The sequence below is a fragment of the Vollenhovia emeryi genome, unplaced genomic scaffold (assembly GCF_000949405.1).
Source record: "Vollenhovia emeryi isolate VEMERY1.0 unplaced genomic scaffold, V.emery_V1.0 DF939166.1, whole genome shotgun sequence".
NCBI lineage: Eukaryota > Metazoa > Arthropoda > Insecta > Hymenoptera > Formicidae > Vollenhovia > Vollenhovia emeryi.
This window is the reverse complement of record NW_011967200.1, coordinates 746106-754946: the sequence shown is the minus strand read 5'-3', so window position 1 is coordinate 754946 and position 8841 is coordinate 746106.

The window sequence follows — 8841 nt, the reverse complement described above, 5'->3', positions numbered from 1 at the left end:
CGGTTAGGTCCATCCGGTTTCCCCCTCCCCAGCGGTTAGGTCCGTCCGGTTTCCCCTCCCCAGCGGTTAGGTCCGTCCGGTTTCCCCCTCCCCAGCGGTTAGGTCCATCCGGTTTCCCCCTCCACAAGTGAGTTAGAACTCCTATAGCTATCCTACTCGAAAGCACGTTCCGAAACGTCTCGTGAGAAATGTCGAAATGCTCCGAGTGCATTTTAGAAAGCGACACCTGCAGCGAATATCGATTCGAGTCACGGATTGTATATTCCATTGACATGAAATGCATTTCTCGTGCACTATATGCCCGTGCGACAAATGTCGGATAATTAAACGTGAGAACCTCTCGGCACCAATTTTATTTATAACACGGCTGTAAGTAAAAAGCTCTTAGGAATAATATGGGCTCGATAATACGGACTAAAATTACATAAAATTTTTAGTTGATTAAATGCACTTTCTCCTAAAGATCAAAAATAAATGAAAAGATACGCAACAATTGCGTTAATATAATGTAGAGAAGCTCTCTCCTTTCGCTGTTAATTTATTTCAAAGACATTGGACACCAGGGAACCGCGAAAGCTCGCCCGAAATTGTATCGTAAGCGTCTCGAAAAATGTAGAACGCTATTATTGCCTTTTTCATTCCTACACTCGTGTCCATCGCGCGGAAAATTGTTTCTCGGTTGGACTCCGCGCGCTGAAGAAATCGTCGCACCCTTCCCCCCGCTATCTTCTTGCCGTCGGTAAACAGGAGCAAGATAAGCAACCGAGGGATAAGGGACCTGTCATCCGTGACGGAGTACGTCCCGTCCCAAGGCTCGCCTCAAGGACGATAACCCTCCACGAACTTGAGTCGGTTCAAACTGGACCTGATCGCGGGAGCGGAGGGGAGGGCGATTGGAGAACGTCTCCTTTCCTCTTTACGTCTTTCCTCGTCCTTTTCTCGTATCCTGCCCTTATGCGTCTTATTTCGAGAACAGGATGATTACGCGTTTACGATCTAGGTTCCCCGCTACCTGCTCCCGCTCCGGCGGAGTCGAAGGTGAATATATATTATCGAGAGAGGCTCTCTCCGCGCGGAGGCACTTGAACGTAGCCGCTCTCGCGTGAGCTACCTCGAGGCGGAGGGACGAGGCGACGGGAGAGGAGGTCTCAAGGACGAAGAAGGAGAGAATCGGAGCCGGAGGAACGCTTTTACTACAGGATTGCGTGGGGGGTCGATGCCGCGCACGCACACACACATCTCCGGCGCGGCTTTACGTATAACGTTCGTAAGGGGAACGGCTGCGCTGCGCGGAGGAGCGGTTTCGGGTCGGCATAATCCGAATTCGAAACCTGTTCCTGCCCCATGGGTCAACAACAACATCCTCCTACATCCTGCTCTTTCCCCGCGAGATCTTGTACCCCTCCCCATCCCCCGCCCCCGCACGAATCGCCCGTCCCTTGATCCGGCCCCGTCCAGATGCACCACCATGCCAGCGGGAGTAACGCGTATAATATAAACCCCCGGTGTCAAGTGCTCGGCCGGTGGTTACGTTATTTTTCCCAGGGTTTTACGGCTCTATCCCGCTGCTCGGTAGCACCTCGAGCTCCGACCCGCGCGCACGGAGAAACGTTGCGGCACGGAGGTGTGAAACGTACCGCCGCGTCACTTGCAGATACATTTGCACCGGCCAAGAGCGCTCTCGCCGTGCTGCAATTTGGACGGGGTGGGATTCCTCTACCGCGTCTTCTTTTTATTTCGTTATATATTTTTTTAAAGAAAACAGAAATAGCTTCTCGAGATATTTTCTCCCTCCCCAAACGATCCTTTCCGAAGTCTCGTGCGGCGCGCGATGGAAAGTGCGGGCGCATCTTTATGAAAGTCACTCGGCTCTTAACGGCCGACAAAGGGACGAGGAAAAACGTACTTTATAACAGACTTTAATCCGGAGGGGAAACGCGCGTACGGTACACGCGCGGCATTGCGGCTAAAATCCCGCGAGGTTGAAAAGACCACGTTGAACGCAACGCTATTGGTCTACTTTCTCTCCAGGCGTAAATTGCAATCGCCGTCCCGCGGGAATGCGCCTTGTACGCCTTCTTCGTGCCGGAGCTTGGTTCCGCGACGAATCAATTAGGAGCTTCCTCGCGCGTAATTATTCGGATCCAAAGGAAACTGTGTGCGCGCGCGCGGAGAACCGGCACTCGACTTGCCTCTTGTCTGTACAGCGGCTTCGCAGGAGGCATCGTAATTTCCGCGGCGGATACATTCAATCTAATATAGAGTGCTAAAATGAGTTACATTAGACCGCTTTATTGCGGCTCTATAATAGCGCGGTGCGTTTTTTTGCATCCGCACAATACGCGTTGATTGCTGACCGGCGATGCCCGCGATCGATCGGGAGATATCGTTTTTATGCACTTCCTCGCAAGTCGCGCTCGTTCGACTTCTTTGTAATTCAATTCCCCGGCGTCTGAGGAGGCGAGCTTTGAGGGGATTCTCGGCGGAAAATTGCGCCTTGACAGTCAAAGGCAAGGGGGATCGGATAGATTCGATTTTGTTTACAATACGCTCGTTAGCGCGGGCGGGATTTAGCGAGCCGACGCGAGGAACAAAGCCCCGGTTTAAATGTCTCATCGAGTGTCATTCAAATAATGCGGGTCATTGTTCGCGCTGATCGTGCTTGCAATTCGCGAGCGGTAATAGTCGTGAGAAACCCTTTGTCGCGCGAGTTTCTATAGTGTTCAAGTAAAATTGCCAATTATCGCGATTGCAAACAATATTACTGTCAAAATAAACTCAATAATTGCCCCGTAGGACTTCGCGAAAGACAAACGGTAAGCAAGAGGTGGGACGAAAGAGAACGTGATTTAAAAAAAAGTTAGAAAATGTAGAAGGAAAAGTGGTACCTCTTGTCTTAAAATTTTCAAGACGTAACGTATCCTCTGTACTAGTTTCGGCAAACTGATGCATATTACTGTATGTAGAGCGAGAGGGAATATTTCTTTCTCCCTCGCATCATTTTGCCGAAACTGCCTGTTGGCCGGACTCTGATTAGAGGGACTCTACTCTGTACGTATCCATGTGCATAACAGAGAAAAGTCCCCTATTATGAGACAGGCCTCCAATACGAGACAAGAGGTTTTCAACATCCACGTTCCATCACAATCTCTTTTCGTGGCGATCACGCAATCTAACAATGAATTTTCCACCAAACAAATCTCGCTCCAAGAGGAATAAATTTATGGTGGAACCGGCGGACAATGCCTATTAATTTAGTAGAAACCCCGCTATCCCAAGATCCTATCTCATAATAAGGGATTTGTTTCTAATAAAGTCGTTCGAAGCAATCGTGTAACGTTTCTTCCATGAACACGGAGAAAATTTGCTCTCGAAATTGATCCTGAAAATCATCGTGTAATCGTGGAAGAACGTGGCGTTTCGCAAAGTGTATGGTAAAATTTAAAGAAAAAACCGAATTCGAATGTTGAAAACCTGTTGTCTCATAATAGGGGAGCCTCCTCCATATAAAACGTAATATTTCACAGAAACGTCAGAATGACGAGTGAAATTACACACGACGCAAAATTATGACGTATAATGCGCTACGCTCTCAAGAGCTAATGCCTCTTATTTAATTACACTCGCTTAAAGTACGGAGATCCTTTTACGTAACCGCGACATGAATAAAGAGCCGCGACCAAATGGACCGTCGGTGCGCGAAATGGAGCAGGCGCGATTATCTCCAGGTCCTCGTTCACCCCATCGCGCCAGTACGTCTCGAAAGCCGTCAGTTATTATTGCATGCGCTTCCCGTATTAAGCGTCTCGCGGTGAGAGAGATGACCTTACGGCCTCTTATCGGTAAACCGTACTCCGTCCTGACACGGGCACGTAACGAACGTCGACGAGCGTGTACATGAAATCACGCTGCCGACGGTCCAACATGTAGATAAACTTCGCCGATGGCTTTTGACAACGACGACGATTTCCCCTTCGCCATCTCTTGACGGCGTTGATTTGACTGAGATTCTAATTGCTGACGCTGCTAATTCTGGCAATAATTACAAGTCCAATAATAATCGGGCGCGTATGAGCGAAGCGGTACGGAGAGGCGGAAAATCGGAAAGCGCGGAGTTCCGGCGAGAGATAGCGCAGTCTCGTAGTATAAAACACCGTTTTAATAAATCCGCGCGCGTCTCATCCTCGTTCCCGTGTAATTCTGGTAAGCCAAAGTGATTGAATGCAGACAGAGCGATGTCATATTAATGTACAACAGTGCACTCAAATTTGATTGAAGGTAATCGCTAGGCAGTACTGCAAAGTGATTAGATTAATCTTGCGGTCGATGCAGGAATATCGCGCACGTCGGGGACAGCTCCGTAATGAAGATTAATATTCGCTAAGAACCATCCTCGAATCTATTAGCCTTCGCGAGACGCGAATAGTGTCCGTACGAAGGTCCGTGAGGGGAAACGACGTAAAAGAAAGAAAGAAACGGCGAGGGGAGGAGAGAGAAATAATTACAGGGAAGGCCGCGTCCGCAAGGACGAAGGCGGTGGAAAAGGGAAGCCGATATAACAACGTTTTCGGTACCTCGGCGAAAGTAGCCCGAACGTGAAATCGAATCAGCACACAGTTAAGGCGCCGAAACTCGTAATCCCCGAACAAAGATCCGGACGAGCCTCGCCGGCTCGACAAAATTTCGAAAACACGCAGCACGTTGAATTTATTTATCAAAAGGTATGGAAAGAAACGGGTAGGAGAAAGTTTTTCTATATACGTCGCGCATAAATTGAATAAACTTTGCGTGACGCTCTTATACAATTTTCTCCAATTTCAGATCGCGATTCGAGGCCGAAAGTCATCGAGGAAAAATAGCTTCAACGACAGCTTAATAAAAATTACACCCCGAACGCTATTTCATCTCGCAATTTTTATCTCATATTAAATACCAGGCGTATCGAACAAAGACTTGTGTTTTAAGTGCATTTCTGATTTCTTTTGTCTCCCTTTACGGGCGAATTTTTCTACATTAACCAATTAATTTACGAGTTGAATGCTAAATCAAGTTGGCTGAAATATTTTTCTTTCTCTACGAGTAACGCAGGTAGCATGAAATGAGAATGCGCACGTGTTGGCAAGATGATGCAGCTCGGCGCGCGTAACGAGACTGCGAGGTAAAAATATCGATAGTGATGGATAGGCAAGTGATTAGAGTCCCCGTCATTGCGAGTAATTTCCTTAGAAATAACGTTTTGCGCGTCGCGCGAGGGTGAGGACGAATTTCATAATGTTGCAGACTGATCGGACCGCAATTTCGCGAGTCATCGTCTTGCCGCGTGCACGCGGCAAAAGAGCGGTAATAAGTGTACGTGCAAAAAGCATATTGAGAGAACGCGTCAGGCGCATCGCCACGGAGTGATGATTGAAACGCGCACTTTGTATCGAGGTCTTCTGCAAATTCAATGAATCGGTGACGGAACTTCCTCAATATCGTTAATGCGCGTTGCATAAACGGATTAGCTCTCGTGCCATTAATCAGGATTTATCCCCGCCGGACTGGTCTCACCTTCCATTTTTGCTAGCCACTTTTACGGAGCGAAAGCATCGCGCTTACTTATCGGTCAATTACCACTTATGGCGCTATTATTGCTACCATTTCTGACGCGCGGACACACGCGCAAAGACAAATGTAATTCTACCGGGCACGTACAATTACATGAAATTCGATTACCCGGTACGTTAAATCCGGTACGTTAACTCTTTAAGGAAGACGCTCTGCGAGCAACCTGCGAGCGTCCAAGTGTATTGCAGTTTTACGAGTCAAAGGGAAAAATAAAGAGGGGAAAAAGGAAATAAACGCACGCGCCCGACCGCGGCGAGCTGACGTCCGTCCGAAATAAATCGCCCGTGCTTTTTCTTACGGCCGCCTCCGTCAGATCCTCTTACGTTCAATCTTAATCGGCTTCGCGACGCGCATCTCGTTACCCCGTGCGACCCACGGACGTTTAGGGGCGATTAGAGCGCAGCGTGCGACGCGATTGAAAGAAAGAAAGAAAAAAGACACGCCCTGCCACGCACAAGCCGGAGATTGAAACCGGTACGAGCCTCGGCTGAACGCAGACTCCGTTCGGTACGCAGGAGACCGATCTTTTATTCGCGTCGATCGGAACGTGACAACTGGGTCGCGGCAAAGTTGCGATCCCGAGCGACGTAATCGCATAAAGTGCGTTCGATCAACGATATTTCAACATCGGCGCCCCGGAGATTAATTGGAGAAAATCTCTTAATACGAAAATGTTGGGATCGCAAACGGTTTTCGAGTTACGAGCGATCAAAGTTGGTCAATCATATCGAATTTCGTGCGCAACGATCTATCATGTATCATTTTTTTTTGGCAATTTACGTGAAATCTTTATTGCCGAGACTGCCGTTCGATCTTTCGCGTGCTCGTACGTTATATCAATTAGTTGACGCGGACAAGTTAGTTACCGATAAAAAAATTTAACTTTTACGCACAAATTTAATTTAATCGTGCGCATTAACGTCGCGGAGAGACTTTTCCATTCGCGCTTCATATATCATTTAAAATAAATTGAACACAAGCGCGTTTACAGAATCACTTTTGCCGCTTTCTTTAGTATCGATGAACCTCGAATCGTACTCTCGGGAAGAAAAGACAGTTACAGCCCATTTTGGGGCCCACCATTAGTAATCGAATTATTTCGATTGTTCGCGACTCTACTCTGGGAAAAATTTTGACCGTTTTTTTGGTGTAGTTAAGCAACTTCACATTTCGGTTAGTGCTTCTTAAGTGAAGATTATCTTTGCGTTATTGAATATCGACAGAACTAATTGAGAGAATTGATTAGTGTTACTTAAAAATCTTGGATATAGATCGAATAGCTATTGGCGATTTTTTGTTTCGCGGGGTAAAATTCGTAAAAGATTAAAGTTACGAGCAATCCAAATAATTCGGTTGCTAATTGGCCCCAAAATGGGTTGTAATTGTCTCTTTTTTTTCACAGAGTAGACGACGAGGATAATTGAAACGCTGCAACTGTTTGCGTCCCCTTATCTTAATATCACACTCTAATTTCTGCGTAAATTATGCGAACGCGCGCGATCCCGATAAAACGAGAACAAACGGTTAATTCCGCGAATGGCATACAACATATAAGCAATGAATCAACTCACTCATTGTTGCTCCGCCTACGTCCTACGTTAATCTGCAAAATACAAACAGATCCGAGTTACAACGGCGCTCGAAATAACGAGCGTATTAAAAAGTAATCCCTGCGCATCCAAAGAGCTTTATTTCTAGGAGATATTTGATAAAATTGAATTTCTAAGAAGAACTTAAAAAATAAGCCATAAACGTGTATTAACAAACTATAGTTATTGACGTTTCGTATTTATATAAAAATATGCTGTTATAGTTTAAAAAATGTGTAGTTATCTATTTCTAATATTTAATATTTTGTAAAATTGGATAAAAAATTTATCTCCGATGAACCGATTGATAGGTTTTGTTTTTGGCGAATCGATTTTTAAATTTTCGCTCTAGATCGATCCAAAAAATTGATTCTGTTAAGAAAAATCGCCCGTTCCTAACAGGTGGCCTCAAGATTGTCTAAAATGTACCAATTCTGGTGGACGGTTCTGCGTTCATAAATTTTTCGTCGTTTTCATGTTTGAAGGACATAATTTTCCGCTACGCCGCCTACGCTCGACACCAAAAGCGGAAAGAGCCGCTTTGCAATTGCAAAACTCTTGAATCCGATTAACGTGTGCTTTGCATCGTGACGGAATCGAAGTGCGTACTCCGATAAAATTTGCGAATCTCACAACTGAAGAAGCTTCTAGAGCCGATAGAAGCTCCCGGGATCGGGGTACATGAATAGGTTAAGTTGCGCGAACGAAACGCGGGGTAAACTAGACCGCCGACAATCAGACGGATTTCAATATTTGATTAACAACCGATTGAATATGCACGAGTAACATACGGGTGCTCGTATAGAGACGAAAAGACTCACCCCCTCGGTGGCTTCGTCACTGCCGGATGCCTCCCAGGCCGCCTCCTCCTCCTCGCCGGTCCGGTCCGTCGCGTCGTCTCCTCGTGGCACTCACACGCGTCCACTCGCGGACGCGCGCACTCATTTTCACACTACGACCTTTCGCGGCACTCCCGACGTTCGCGGCGACGCGAATTTAATCGAGACGAAAGAAGAGAAAGACCCCGAAACGAGCGCGCGAAGCTGCGATCCGCCCACCGGCTCGCCGGACTTTTTGCAACATGGCCGCCGCGCACTCGAACGAAGACCCGCGATCGCCGCTAACTTAACGCGCCACACCCCGCGGCAACGTTCAGCGCGTACCTGCGATCGCGCGAATTCAAAAGCAACGTCGCGATGCGCGTCGCAATTTCGTCGTGTATGTCGAACGTTTTAAATCCCGCGAAATTACGCGTGCAATTTATGGACGAGCGATGGTGTCCGGGCTCGCTAATTCGCGTGCCCTCGATCCGAAAGCAATGGCATTTGAAAACGTCGAAATAATCATTCGTGAATATCGCGACGGAATCGTTTGTAATCGCCGTCTCTCGAATTCTATCTCAAACGATTGAATTGCGCGAGATACGCGCGCGTTGACAAATAGCCCGGCCGCTTCGATACGCTCGCGAGACGCTAATTGCGGCAATTAATCGCGCCCGCGTTTTAGAATTATTAACTGCAAGCGGGGCGAGGGACGCTCGCGGTCGCCCCTGGTTGCGACCATTTCAAGAGATAATAACGCTACACCTCGCACAAACGACCGTCGGCCTCTCTTTCCCTTTGGACTCCGGTTTCGTCCCGTGGAC